The sequence below is a fragment of the Rattus norvegicus genome, chromosome X, assembly GCF_021556685.1.
Source record: "Rattus norvegicus strain SHRSP/BbbUtx chromosome X, alternate assembly SHRSP_T2T, whole genome shotgun sequence".
Classification (NCBI taxonomy): domain Eukaryota; kingdom Metazoa; phylum Chordata; class Mammalia; order Rodentia; family Muridae; genus Rattus; species Rattus norvegicus.
Window position 1 is genome coordinate 101,864,925 of NC_141554.1, and position 12,902 is coordinate 101,877,826.

The 12,902-nt window shown below is 39.9% G+C and overlaps 1 long non-coding RNA gene across 1 annotated transcript; it reads right to left on the reverse strand.

Moving 5' to 3' along the window:
- Positions 1 to 1,155: 1,155 nt before the first annotated feature.
- LOC147998310 (uncharacterized) lies at positions 1,156 to 11,573 on the reverse strand. The gene is made up of 4 exons (XR_015647097.1): positions 11,449 to 11,573; positions 8,900 to 9,011; positions 8,673 to 8,774; positions 1,156 to 1,397 (listed from the first exon to the last, which is right to left on the reverse strand). It is a non-coding gene; the product is annotated as an uncharacterized LOC147998310 (long non-coding RNA).
- Between the last annotated feature and the right edge of the window lie 1,329 nt (positions 11,574 to 12,902).

Consider the following 12,902-nt stretch of genomic DNA (forward strand, 5'->3'; position numbering starts at 1 on the left):
ATGTAATCCATGGTTACACAATTACAAAACCCTTGCCCCCTTAAGTAAAAAAAAAATTCATTTAACTGTGCAAAATGTACAGATGAAAAGGATGTGTGAGATTATTGAGACAAAGAAAGTCTCACTGATGAGCAATCCAAGTATAGGAGTGTGAAGTGAAGCACATTGCACAGTTGGAAGGGGTTTGTGAGGAAGATTGGATGCTCTTGAGTGTGTTTTGAAGTGGACAAGGATAGAAATCCAGACATCAACAACTTCAAGGAGCAGAATTGTGTAAAAGTCTAGGCTCTAACGATCTGACAACGAAGTGATTACCAGCAAATCAATGTGATATGGCCAAGACAATCAGAGTTCATTTAAGCAGTATCAAGGACCTAGACAATGTTAAGTGATGTCAGAATCATTTCAGATAGTATACAATAGAAAGGCAAGGATATCAGTAAAGTGACACACAGTCTGCTCTAGCCTTTATTAACAACCAAGGGACATTACTTACACTGACAACTAATGTAGAGTTAAATCGTATTCATTACAAACTTCAGAGAGAGTAAATATATATCATGGGTGCAACAGAGCTGCTAGTAAACACTCAGTGGAAAAGAAAGAAGTAGACATGGGCTGGGCAGAGAGCTCAGTTGACAAAGAGTGTGCCATACAAGCATGAGGACCTACGTTTTGATCCCCAGCATCTAAATACTGAGGCTGGAGGTACAGGAGGATCCCTGAAGCTCAGTGAAATTCACTGGCCAACAAGGCTTTTGAGAGAAACAAAGATGGAGAGAAACTGAGAAAGACACTGAACCATGGCTTCTAGCCTGCATGTACAAATACGTGTACACATGCGTGCACAACTAAATGTACAACCCCAAACACAGAAAAATAAATAGATGCAATATTTTCCTCTACTGACCTCCTCCAGCTCCGTTTCTGGAATAGCAGCAGCTGCAACATTAACAATCTTAGCAATAAAGAAGATTGAAATATGGCTTATTGAAATATGCAGAAGGGCAGCATTGAAATGCGAGGGAAAAGTCTAAGTAGTAAATCCATAACAGGAAGGGACTAAAGAACAGCTATGCGAAAGTATCACTCCTTCAGTACTGCTTAGAGCAGAGCTGGTGCACACACAAAATATGAAGGGAGGCTGTTAATTAGCATTCACACGAAGTTTTATTTGGAGAGGATGTTTTCTGCATTCATATTACTATTTTGCAAGGCATCAGTGAAAGAATTCAACTAGCAGGAATTTTGTTTTCCTTTTCTTCTTCTTTTGACAGGATCTTGCTATGTACCACAGGCTGGCTTGGAATTTGCCACAGAGCTCATGTCGTCTTGACCTCATGGTCTTCTTGCCTCTGCTGCTTGATTGCAGGGATTAGTGCATGAGCTTTCACAACCTGTCCAATGAGAAGTCAACCGTTTCTGCCTTATTCATGTTAGATGACTTTCTCCCATGAAATCCTGGTCCTTCTATAAGGATGCTATTTTAATGATCTAACTGTACACTTTGCACGCAAAGTGCATCCTTGTCCCCAGAGAGATAACATTCCAACATGGCTGCTTTAAGCAGGAAAACACTTCAGCTGCATTTTGAAGTACATAAACCCCAGTGGACAAACAGTGTACAGGGGCAGATTCGTTGTGCAAGTGAATGTGGGCAACTCAAGAATGGCGTTCCCAGAGTAAATTGTTACTTTTTCTTTGAGGTAAGAGCTCATACGTTAAGATAATTTACCTCTTCCAGGAAGACCATTTTGCACTCTGAAGAAATAATTTAGATCAAAAGGGTACCAATTCAGTATCATTAAACCTTTCAGGAGCTACATTTTTCTATTATAAGCAAATCCTGGAGAAGGCAATTTACCTCAATTAGATGATCACTTTGAATTCAGGAGGGAGTATATTTTACTTACCTTACTTATAGTCATCAATTTTCCTTCGATTGCCCAGGTGTGTACGGAATCATGTTATGTATTATATGCAAGCTTAATAAAATAAGACCAGCTTCCTGGTTGCTGCCACTGCAGAGAACCCGTGGGCAGCACCCCACGAGCGAACTTGAGCCCCGGGACCACAGGTAAGACCAACTTTTCTGCTGCAAGAAAGCTGCCTGGTGAGCTTGGGACACACGGAAGCAGAATTCCTGTAGAACCGGGCATGTTCTGTGTTTAACGGAAGTCCCACACCCGCGGATCCCGGCCCGCAGCAGCTCTCTGCCCCCAGACCCTGTGAGAGAGAGACCCAACCGCCTGGTCAGGTGGGCACTCCTGAGGCTGCAGAGCGGAAGAGACCACTAACACTGCTCACCCCTGCCCACATCCCTGGCCCAAGAGGAAACTGTATAAGGCCTCTGGGCTCCCGTGGGGGAGGGCCCAGGAGCGGCAGGACACCTGCCTGAGACACCACCGGAACCTGAAAGAAACAGACCGGATAAACAGTTCTCTGCACCCAAATCCCGTGGGAGGGAGAGCTAAACCTTCAGAGAGGCAGACAAGCCTGGGAAACCAGAAGAGACTGCTCCCTGCACGCACATCTCGGATGCCAGAGGAAAAAGCCAAAGACCATCTGGAACCCTGGTGCACTGAAGCTCCCGGAAGGGGCGGCACAGGTCTTCCCGGTTGCTGCCGCTGCAGAGAGCCCCTGGGCAGCACCCCACGAGCAAACCTGAGCCTCGGGACCACAGGTAAGACCAAATTTTCTGCTGCAAGAAAGCTGCCTGGTGAACTCAAGACACAGGCCCACAGGAACAGCTGAAGACCTGTAGAGAGGAAAAACTACAGGCCCGAAAGCAGAACACTCTGTCCCCATAACTGACTGAAAGTGAGGAAAACAGGTCTACAGCACTCCAGACACACAGGCTTATTGGACAGTCTAGCCACTGTCAGAAATAGCAGAACAAAGTAACACTAGAGATAATCTGATGGTGAGAGGCAAGCGCAGGAACCCAAGCAACAGAAACCAAGACTACATGCCATCATCGGAGCCCAATTCTCCCACCAAAACAAACATGGAATATCCAAACACACCAGAAAAGCAAGATCTAGTTTCAAAATCATATTTGATCATGATGCTGGAGGACTTCAAGAAAGACATGAACACACTTAGGGAAACACAGGAAAACATTAATAAACAAGTAGAAGCCTACAGAGAGGAATCGCAAAAATCCCTGAAAGAATTCCAGGAAAACACAATCAAACAGTTGAAGGAATTAAAAATGGAAATAGAAGCAATCAAGAAAGAACACATGGAAACAACCCTGGATATAGAAAACCAAAAGAAGAGACAAGGAGCTGTAGATACAAGCTTCACCAACAGAATACAAGAGATGGAAGAGAGAATCTCAGGAGCAGAAGATTCCATAGAAATCATTGACTCAACTGTCAAAGATAATGTAAAGCAGAAAAAGCTACTGGTCCAAAACATACAGGAAATCCAGGACTCAATGAGAAGATCAAACCTAAGGATAATAGGTATAGAAGAGAGTGAAGACTCCAAGCTCAAAGGACCAGTAAATATCTTCAACAAAATCATACAAGAAAACTTCCCTAATCTACAAAAAGAGATACCCATAGGCATACAAGAAGCCTACAGAACTCCAAATAGATTGGACCAGAAAAGAAACACCTCCCGTCACATAATTGTCAAAACACCAAACGCACAAAATAAGGAAAGAATATTAAAAGCAGTAAGGGAAAAAGGTCAAGTAACATATAAAGGGAGACCTATCAGAATCACACCAGAATTCTCGCCAGAAACTATGAAGGCCAGAAGATCCTGGACTGATGTCATACAGACCCTAAGAGAACACAAATGCCAGCCCAGGTTACTGTATCCAGCAAAACTCTCAATTAACATTGATGGAGAAACCAAGATATTCCATGACAAAACCAAATTTACACAATATCTTTCTACAAATCCAGCACTACAAAGGATAATAAATGGTAAAGCCCAACATAAGGAGGCAAGCTATACCCTAGAAGAAGCAAGAAACTAATCGTCTTGGCAACAAAACAAAGAGAATGAAAGCACACAAACATAACCTCACATCCAAATATGAATATAAAGGGAAGCAATAATCACTATTCCTTAATATCTCTCAATATCAATGGCCTCAACTCCCCAATAAAAAGACATAGATTAACAAACTGGATACAAAACGAGGACCCTGCCTTCTGCTGCCTACAGGAAACACACCTCACAGACAAAGACAGACACTACCTCAGAGTGAAAGGCTGGAAAACAACTTTCCAAGCAAATGGTCAGAAGAAGCAAGCTGGAGTAGCCATTCTAATATCAAATAAAATCAATTTCCAACTAAAAGTCATCAAAAAAGATAAGGAAGGACACTTCATATTCATCAAAGGAAAATTCCACCAAGATGAACTCTCAATCCTAAATATCTATGCCCCAAATACAAGGGCACCTACATATGTAAAAGAAACCTTACTAAAGCTCAAAACACACATTGCACCTCACACAATAATAGTGGGAGATTTCAACACCCCACTCTCATCAATGGACAGATCATGGAAACAGAAATTAAACAGTGATGTCGACAGACTAAGAGAAGTCATAAGCCAAATGGACTTAACGGATATTTATAGAACATTCTATCCTAAAGCAAAAGGATATACCTTCTTCTCAACTCCTCATGGTACTTTCTCCAAAATTGACCATATAATTGGTCAAAAAACGGGCCTCAACAGGTACAGAAAGGTAGAAATAATCCCATGCGTGCTGTCGGACCACCACGGCCTAAAACTGGTCTTCAATAACAATAAGGGAGGAATGCCCACATATACGTGGAAATTGAACAATGCTCTACTCAATGATAACCTGGTCAAGGAAGAAATAAAGAAAGAAATTAAAAACTTTTTAGAATTTAATGAAAATGAAGATACAACATACTCAAACTTATGGGACACAATGAAAGCTGTGCTAAGAGGAAAACTCATAGCGCTGAGTGCCTGCAGAAAGAAACAGGAAAGAACATATGTCAGCAGCTTGACAGCACACCTAAAAGCTCTAGAACAAAAAGAAGCAAATACACCCAGGAGGAGCAGAAGGCAGGAAATAATCAAACTCAGAGCTGAAATCAACCAAGTAGAAACAAAAAGGACCATAGAAAGAATCAACAGAACCAAAAGTTGGTTCTTTGAGAAAATCAACAAGATAGATAAACCCTTAGCCAGACTAACGAGAGGACACAGAGAGTGCATCCAAATTAACAAAATCAGAAATGAAAAGGGAGACATAACTACAGATTCAGAGGAAATTCAAAAAATCATCAGATCTTACTATAAAAACCTATATTCAACAAAACTTGAAAATCTTCAGGAAATGGACAATTTCCTAGACAGATACCAGGTATCGAAGTTAAATCAGGAACAGATAAACCAGTTAAACAACCCCATAACTCCTAAGGAAATAGAAGCAGTCATTAAAGGTCTCCCAACCAAAAAGAGCCCAGGTCCAGACGGGTTTAGTGCAGAATTCTATCAAACCTTCATAGAAGACCTCATACCAATATTATCCAAACTATTCCACAAAACTGAAACAGATGGAGCCCTACCGAATTCCTTCTACGAAGCCACAATTACTCTTATACCTAAACCACACAAAGACACAACAAAGAAAGAGAACTTCAGACCAATTTCCCTTATGAATATCGACGCAAAAATACTCAATAAAATTCTGGCAAACCGAACTCAAGAGCACATCAAAACAATCATCCACCATGATCAAGTAGGCTTCATCCCAGGCATGCAGGGATGGTTTAATATACGGAAAACCATCAACGTGATCCATTATATAAACAAACTGAAAGAACAGAACCACATGATCATTTCATTAGATGCTGAGAAAGCATTTGACAAAATTCAATACAGCAAACCAGTTGCTAACATTAAACTAAATGGAGATAAACTTGAAGCAATCCCACTAAAATCAGGGACTAGACAAGGCTGCCCACTCTCTCCCTACTTATTCAGTATAGTTCTTGAAGTTCTAGCCAGAGCAATCAGACAACAAAAGGAGATCAAGGGGATACAGATCGGAAAAGAAGAGGTCAAAATATCACTATTTGCAGACGACATGATAGTATATTTAAGTGATCCCAAAAGTTCCACCAGAGAACTACTAAAGCTGATAAACAACTTCAGCAAAGTGGCTGGGTATAAATTTAACTCAAATCAGTTGCCTTCCTCTATACAAAAGAGAAACAAGCCGAGAAAGAAATTAGGGAAACGACACCCTTCATAATAGACCCAAATAATATAAAGTACCTCGGTGTGACTTTTACCAAGCAAGTAAAAGATCTGTACAATAAGAACTTCAAGACACTGAGGAAAGAAATTGAAGAAGACCTCAGAAGATGGAAAGATCTCCCATGCTCATGGATTGGCAGGATTAATAAAGTAAAAATGGCCATTTTACCAAAAGCAATCTACAGATTCAATGCAATCCCCATCAAAATACCAATCCAATTCTTCAAAGAGTTAGACAGAACAATTTGCAAGTTCATCTGGAGTAACAAAAAACCCAGGATAGCTAAAGCTATCCTCAACAATAAAAGGACTTCAGGGGGAATCACTATCCCTGAACTCAAGCAGTATTACAGAGCAATAGTGATAAAAACTGCATGGTATTGGTACAGAGACAGACAGATAGACCAATGGAATAGAATTGAAGACCCAGAAATGAACCCACACACCTATGGTCACTTGATTTTTGACAAAGGAGCCAAAACCATCCAATGGAAAAAAGATAGCATTTTCAGCAAATGGTGCTGGTTCAACTGGAGGGCAACATGTAGAAGAATGCAGATCGATCCATGCTTATCACCCTGTACAAAGCTTAAGTCCAAGTGGATCAAGGACCTCCACATCAAACCAGACACACTCAAACTAATAGAAGAAAAACTAGGGAAGCATCTGGAACACATGGGCACTGGAAAAAATTTCCTGAACAAAACACCAATGGCTTATGCTCTAAGATCAAGAATCGACAAATGGGATCTCATAAAACTGCAAAGCTTCTGTAAGGCAAAGGACACTGTGGTTAGGACAAAACGGCAACCAACAGATTGGGAAAAGATCTTTACCAATCCTACAACAGATAGAGGCCTTATATCCAAAATATACAAAGAACTCAAGAAGTTAGACCGCAGGGGAACAAACAACCCTATTAAAAAATGGGGTTCAGAGCTAAACAAAGAATTCACAGCTGAGGAATGCCGAATGGCTGAGAAACACCTAAAGAAATGTTCAACATCTTTAGTCATAAGGGAAATGCAAATCAAAACAACACTGAGATTTCACCTCACACCAGTGCGATTGGCTAAGATCAAAAACTCAGGTGACAGCAGATGCTGGCGAGGATGTGGAGAAAGAGGAACACTCCTCCATTGTTGGTGGGATTGCAGACTGGTAAAACCATTCTGGAAATCAGTCTGGAGGTTCCTCAGAAAATTGGACATTGAACTGCCTGAGGATCCAGCTATACCTCTCTTGGGCATATACCCAAAAGATGCCTCAACATATAAAAGAGTCACGTGCTCCACTATGTTCATTGCAGCCTTATTTATAATAGCCAGAAAATGGAAAGAACCCAGATGCCCTTCAACAGAGGAATGGATACAGAAAATGTGGTACATCTACACAATGGAATATTACTCAGCTATCAAAAACAACGAGTTTATGAAATTCGTAGGCAAATGGTTGGAACTGGAAAATATCATCCTGAGTGAGCTAACCCAATCACAGAAAGACATACATGGTATGCACTCATTGATAAGTGGCTATTAGCCCAAATGCTTGAATTACCCTAGATCCCTAGAACAAACGAAACTCAAGACGGATGATCAAAATGTGAATGCTTCACTCCTTCTTTAAATGAGGAAAAAGAATACCCTTGGCAGGGAAGGGAGAGGCAAAGATTAAAACAGAGACTGAAGGAACACCCATTCAAAGCCTGCCCCACATGTGGCCCATACATATACAGCCGCCCAATTAGACAAGATGGATGAAGCAAAGAAGTGCAGACCAACAGGAGCCGGATGTAGATCGCTCCTGAGAGACACAGCCAGAATACAGCAAATACAGAGGCGAATGCCAGCAGCAAACCACTGAACTGAGAATAGGTCCCCTATTGAAGGAATCAGAGAAAGAACTGGAAGAGCTTGAAGGGGCTCGAGACCCCAAAAGTACAACAATGCCAAGCAACCAGAGCTTCCAGGGACTAAGCCACTACCTAAAGACTATACATGGACTGACCCTGGACTCTGACCCCATAGGTCGCAATGAATATCCTAGTAAGAGCACCATAATATGTAAGCAAATGACCTATAATGTTAAAAAAAAACCCCACCACTAACAACAAAACAACAAAAACAAGCCATCACCTCCACTAATTACATTGAACTCGTTTTGTGTTGGCCATCTACCGTCCAGCACGGGGCCTGCCCTTAAGTGTGTATACCCAATTGGAGAAAACTAGAGCTTCTGGGTTAGGAATGGGAGCTTGCGAGATCTTTTTCAGCTTGCTAGCCTGTTCTTCATTACCTACCTAGAAGCACGTGAGCCTTGCTCCTTAGAAGAGCCAGGGGAAATCCCAGGACTGGGCTGCGGATGACTGGTGGGCTTGGAAAAGACAATTTGTTTTGTCTTACTTACCGGTTTACTTACTATTCTTCTCTGAAGGAATACAAAAGTGCCAGTAGTGATTTATGACTCGCAAGGATTCCACATGTCACAAAGATCTCACCTTGGGTTCTCCTATAGAGCGAGACCATTCTAAGCTTAATTATAATGTGTATAACAGGACACACAGGTGGATCTTCAATTAAGCAGCCCAGCAGCACAGAAAGGTGGAAAGCTGTGGCCCCCGCCTCTCCCCTTACCTGACATCTTCATGCAGGCACAGCAGGAAGTGAGGTCCTTTCCCAAGTACCTTAGGAAACTCAAGATGACCAGGGGACTGTGGCTCACAGTCAGTTCCAGGCTCACGAGAACCTAGGTGTGGTAGGCAATGATAGGGATGTGTGCTTTTCTTATATTGGATAATTAAATGGCTGTAACGTGTGCTCTTTCTGAAGTTTGGGAAGGTCACTTAAAACCATCTTGAAAAAATGTGCAGGGCCAGCATGTGAGCAGGAAGAGGGATTCCAGACAGAGGCTAAGGCCGAATGACTTCTGCTATGTGCTCTGCAGACACCGCCATCAAGGGGCACCTTTCCCACCACAGGCAACCTCACTGTTAGGACATGTTTAATATTTTAATGTAATCTTGTTAATCCCAGGGATGTATGCTTTTAGATTCAGAACAATTTTCTAGTAGATGGAATGCCTTTTCTAATAAAATGTGATGAATTATGAAAAAATAAAATAAAATAAGACCAAGTCCCTGGTTCTAAGTGGCATGTGTTCAAGAGTTGTGTAGCACATGTCTCTGTTCTTGGTAAACACATAGGAAGGTCTCAGCTTTCATGGCACAGAACAGTAAAGGTTTTGTGTTTGACAGGAAGTTATCTGAGAACATAGAACAGATCTGGCCTAAATCATAGATATGATAAGGACGAATTTTAACAAATGAAAGTGCTTTAAATATTAAGCCCTATGAAACCACTAATTACATTTATTATTTAAAAGGCATACTTGGAGGAAGTAAAGCAAAGAAAAATTTAGGGAAAATATCTAGAATTAGTGCCTAATAAGCTTCTCTCTGGATGTCCAAAGAGTAGGTAAAGGTTACTGGTAGGAAATCTATTACTGCAATGAATTAAAGTGGGAATACAGAAAATGTGCTGGGGGAATGAAAAAATCATTAGGGTGCAGCAATTTAAACATTAGGTAGTAACCAACCAGCTCCCCTCTTAGCTCCTTGGTATATAGCCTGTCGATAAATCTCCCATTAATCAACACGTATTGTACTTTACCTGTGGAACAGTGGAAGTAGCTGTGTTATTCTTTGCAGAACCCTGCTAGCTTTGGGTATATCATTGCACTTCATCAGCCAATGGCTGAAATGTTTCTTTGTTTGTTTGCATTCCAAATCACTAGTGAAACCCATTATAGGCATGCAACCATTGCTAGCCTGGTGCTCTAAGAAGGGAGATTATTCAGAGAAGAAACTGTTTCAAAGCAAAGAAGCTTCCGTGTGTGTGTGTGTGTGTGTGTGTGTGTGTGTGTGTGTGTAGCCATGCATCTTACCCAAGGCATGTCTTATCTTAAGAAACAGAATTAGCTTTAAGGGCTACCCAACAACCAAACATTTTATTACCACAGCATAATCACATCTCGGTATATTTTAAATATTTTTAGTTCATGTATTATGCTACATGCGTTCAGGAAATTAAATGAAGAGAAAAATATCTGTGGTGCAAGTTTTTAAAAATAATTTTGTTCTCCAGGGTTACATACCTTGGCAACAATTACTTTGGTAACCTAATCATACATGCTTATTGTTGCTGTACTACATTTTGTAGGTAACTTTAAGAAACTAATGTTTTCTCTGCTGCTAGAAATCTACTAATCACACAACAGTTTTTATGGTATTAAAACAGATAATTATCTTTATTGAAATGCACCTAAATGTTTGGAATGTAGCTCACTTGTAGGGTGCTCATCTAGTCTAGATAAAGCCCTGGGTTCAGTCCATGGCATCATACACAAAAGTCCTTGAAACAAACAAACAAAAAAAAAACCTTCATAAATGAGTGGCCTTGATGCTTGTAATTTCAACTATTGAGATGAGAAGATCGTGATTCAAATCACACTTGGATAACATGGAGAAAATCCCATCTCAAGTTAAAGTATATCTGTTAAATTGGGTTTTGTGGTTCATGAAATTAGGAGGGGGCACACTTGGGGGTCTTCCTGGAATTACATAGAGACCTTGTTTCAAAACAAAAATGACAGAAAACTGAATAATTCATGTAATCTAATTTCAGTATGTCTGCTATTCCAGTCCCTTGGGCATAAGCCTATCTCTGGACTTGACTTTTGCTTACAAGAAGAGAAAATCTATCTATCTATCTATCTATCTATCTATCTATCTATCTATCTATCTATCTATCTATCTATCATCTATCTATCTATTCATATATCCATTCATCTGTAGAAAAATGAATTTATTTATAGCTTTGCTTCAAACTAGGGACAAAGCCAATCCCAGTTTCTTTCCTTCCTGCCCACATCAATGATAAAGCATAAGGAGAGAGAGATCAGGATTGTTAAAATGCTATTCGGTAGGTAAAGGCACTTGCTGTTCAAGCCTGGCCACTTGAGTTCAATCCACAGGCCTCTAGGGTGGAAAGAGAGACTCACAAGCTATTATTAGACTAATAGTTCCAGATCATGGCACATACACATGTATTCATGCACACTCAGACAGATAGACAGACAGATAAATAAGAGAAGAGATATAATAAGAGCCAGGAAATATGCATACCTAAATTTAGGTGGAAGCCCCAAGACTTGAAATGGGAACTGATTCTTTCTCAAGGAGCCATGGGCCAGGGCTTACAGAGTTGAGCCACTTGCATTCCCAATGTGACATTTCCTCCAGAAAATAACAGAAAAAAAGACAATTTTAAAACCCTCTATTTCAGCAACCCATTACACTCTCTCTATGACCCAAGAATTTTGGCAGAGAAAGATATTCTCTTAATTTATTTTTCTAGCTGATTTCTTGGCAGTTCTAATTTAACCTAAGTTTAAAATGCAATTAGTTCTTGTTATTTATTACAGTTCCATTTTATGAAGAACCGAACTATTACTCCTAAAGGAAATGTAAGTTTAGGTTTTTATAAGTCTGTGGTCACATTTTCATAAAGTAATCAATATATTACCTTGTTTTATGTATATTTCTGCTTAGTAAACTTTATTTAATAGGTTTTGTTGATTCACTAACATTGGACTCATGGCCAACAGCACTACAACGTATGCCTGAATGATGCTTAGCTAATACATGCATTGTTTTTCTCAGAAACATAACAGCTTCCTTACACTTAGAACACTTGAAACTATTCCAGTATTATTCTTGGGGGACATTCAAGATGCACACATGCACATACAAATATGTCACTAAATGACTAGAAATAGTAATGGATAAAGAATGAGAAGGCAGACTGTCACCTTGTTTTGACCTCGTCTGGAAACATGTACACTGAATAACTCATATTTGTCATTATTTTATCCGTGTCTGGAACTGGGTAGGAGAGCAATGGGAGGGGTGATATGCTCAACAAGGTGACAGTCTGCCTTTTCATTCTGTATCCAGTGCTTTTACCAGTCATTTAGTGCCACATTTGCATGTGTGTGTGTGTGTGTGTGTGTGTGTGTGTGTTTTACTTTTTTCTCTTAATTTTGTTTCAGTGAACAACCAATTTCACAACTTTGGAATGTACAAATAAAGAGGATCAACTCTGTTCTACCATGGCATCTCTGGGAGTTTGAGGGAGATCTTTTTTATTTTTATTTTTGCATTTATATACATCCTTATTGATATCTAACTTTTCAATGTTTTTGTTTTCTTTATTATTTTCTAACATTTTCATGCAAGCATGTATATTCTGTTGAGCATATTCCCTATTTAATCCTTCTTGATGGTCTCCCTGACAGTCTGTTCCCTAAGTTACCCCACTATATATTTTTGCTTCTATTTCAATGTCATATACACATACATGAATTCCTAAATCTGCATAAAACCTAGGAACCATAAATGAGAGAAAAACATGATTCTTGTTTTTTTGTAGCTATTCTGTCCTTGAAAATAATAAATTCTTAAGAGATACATAAAAATTTGTACTTCAGGTTTAAAATTAGCCCTTGGCTATTTATTTCTTTTGCTGAATTAGTTTAGGATCACCATTTGATTTTTTCCAATTTAGTCAAACATTATAG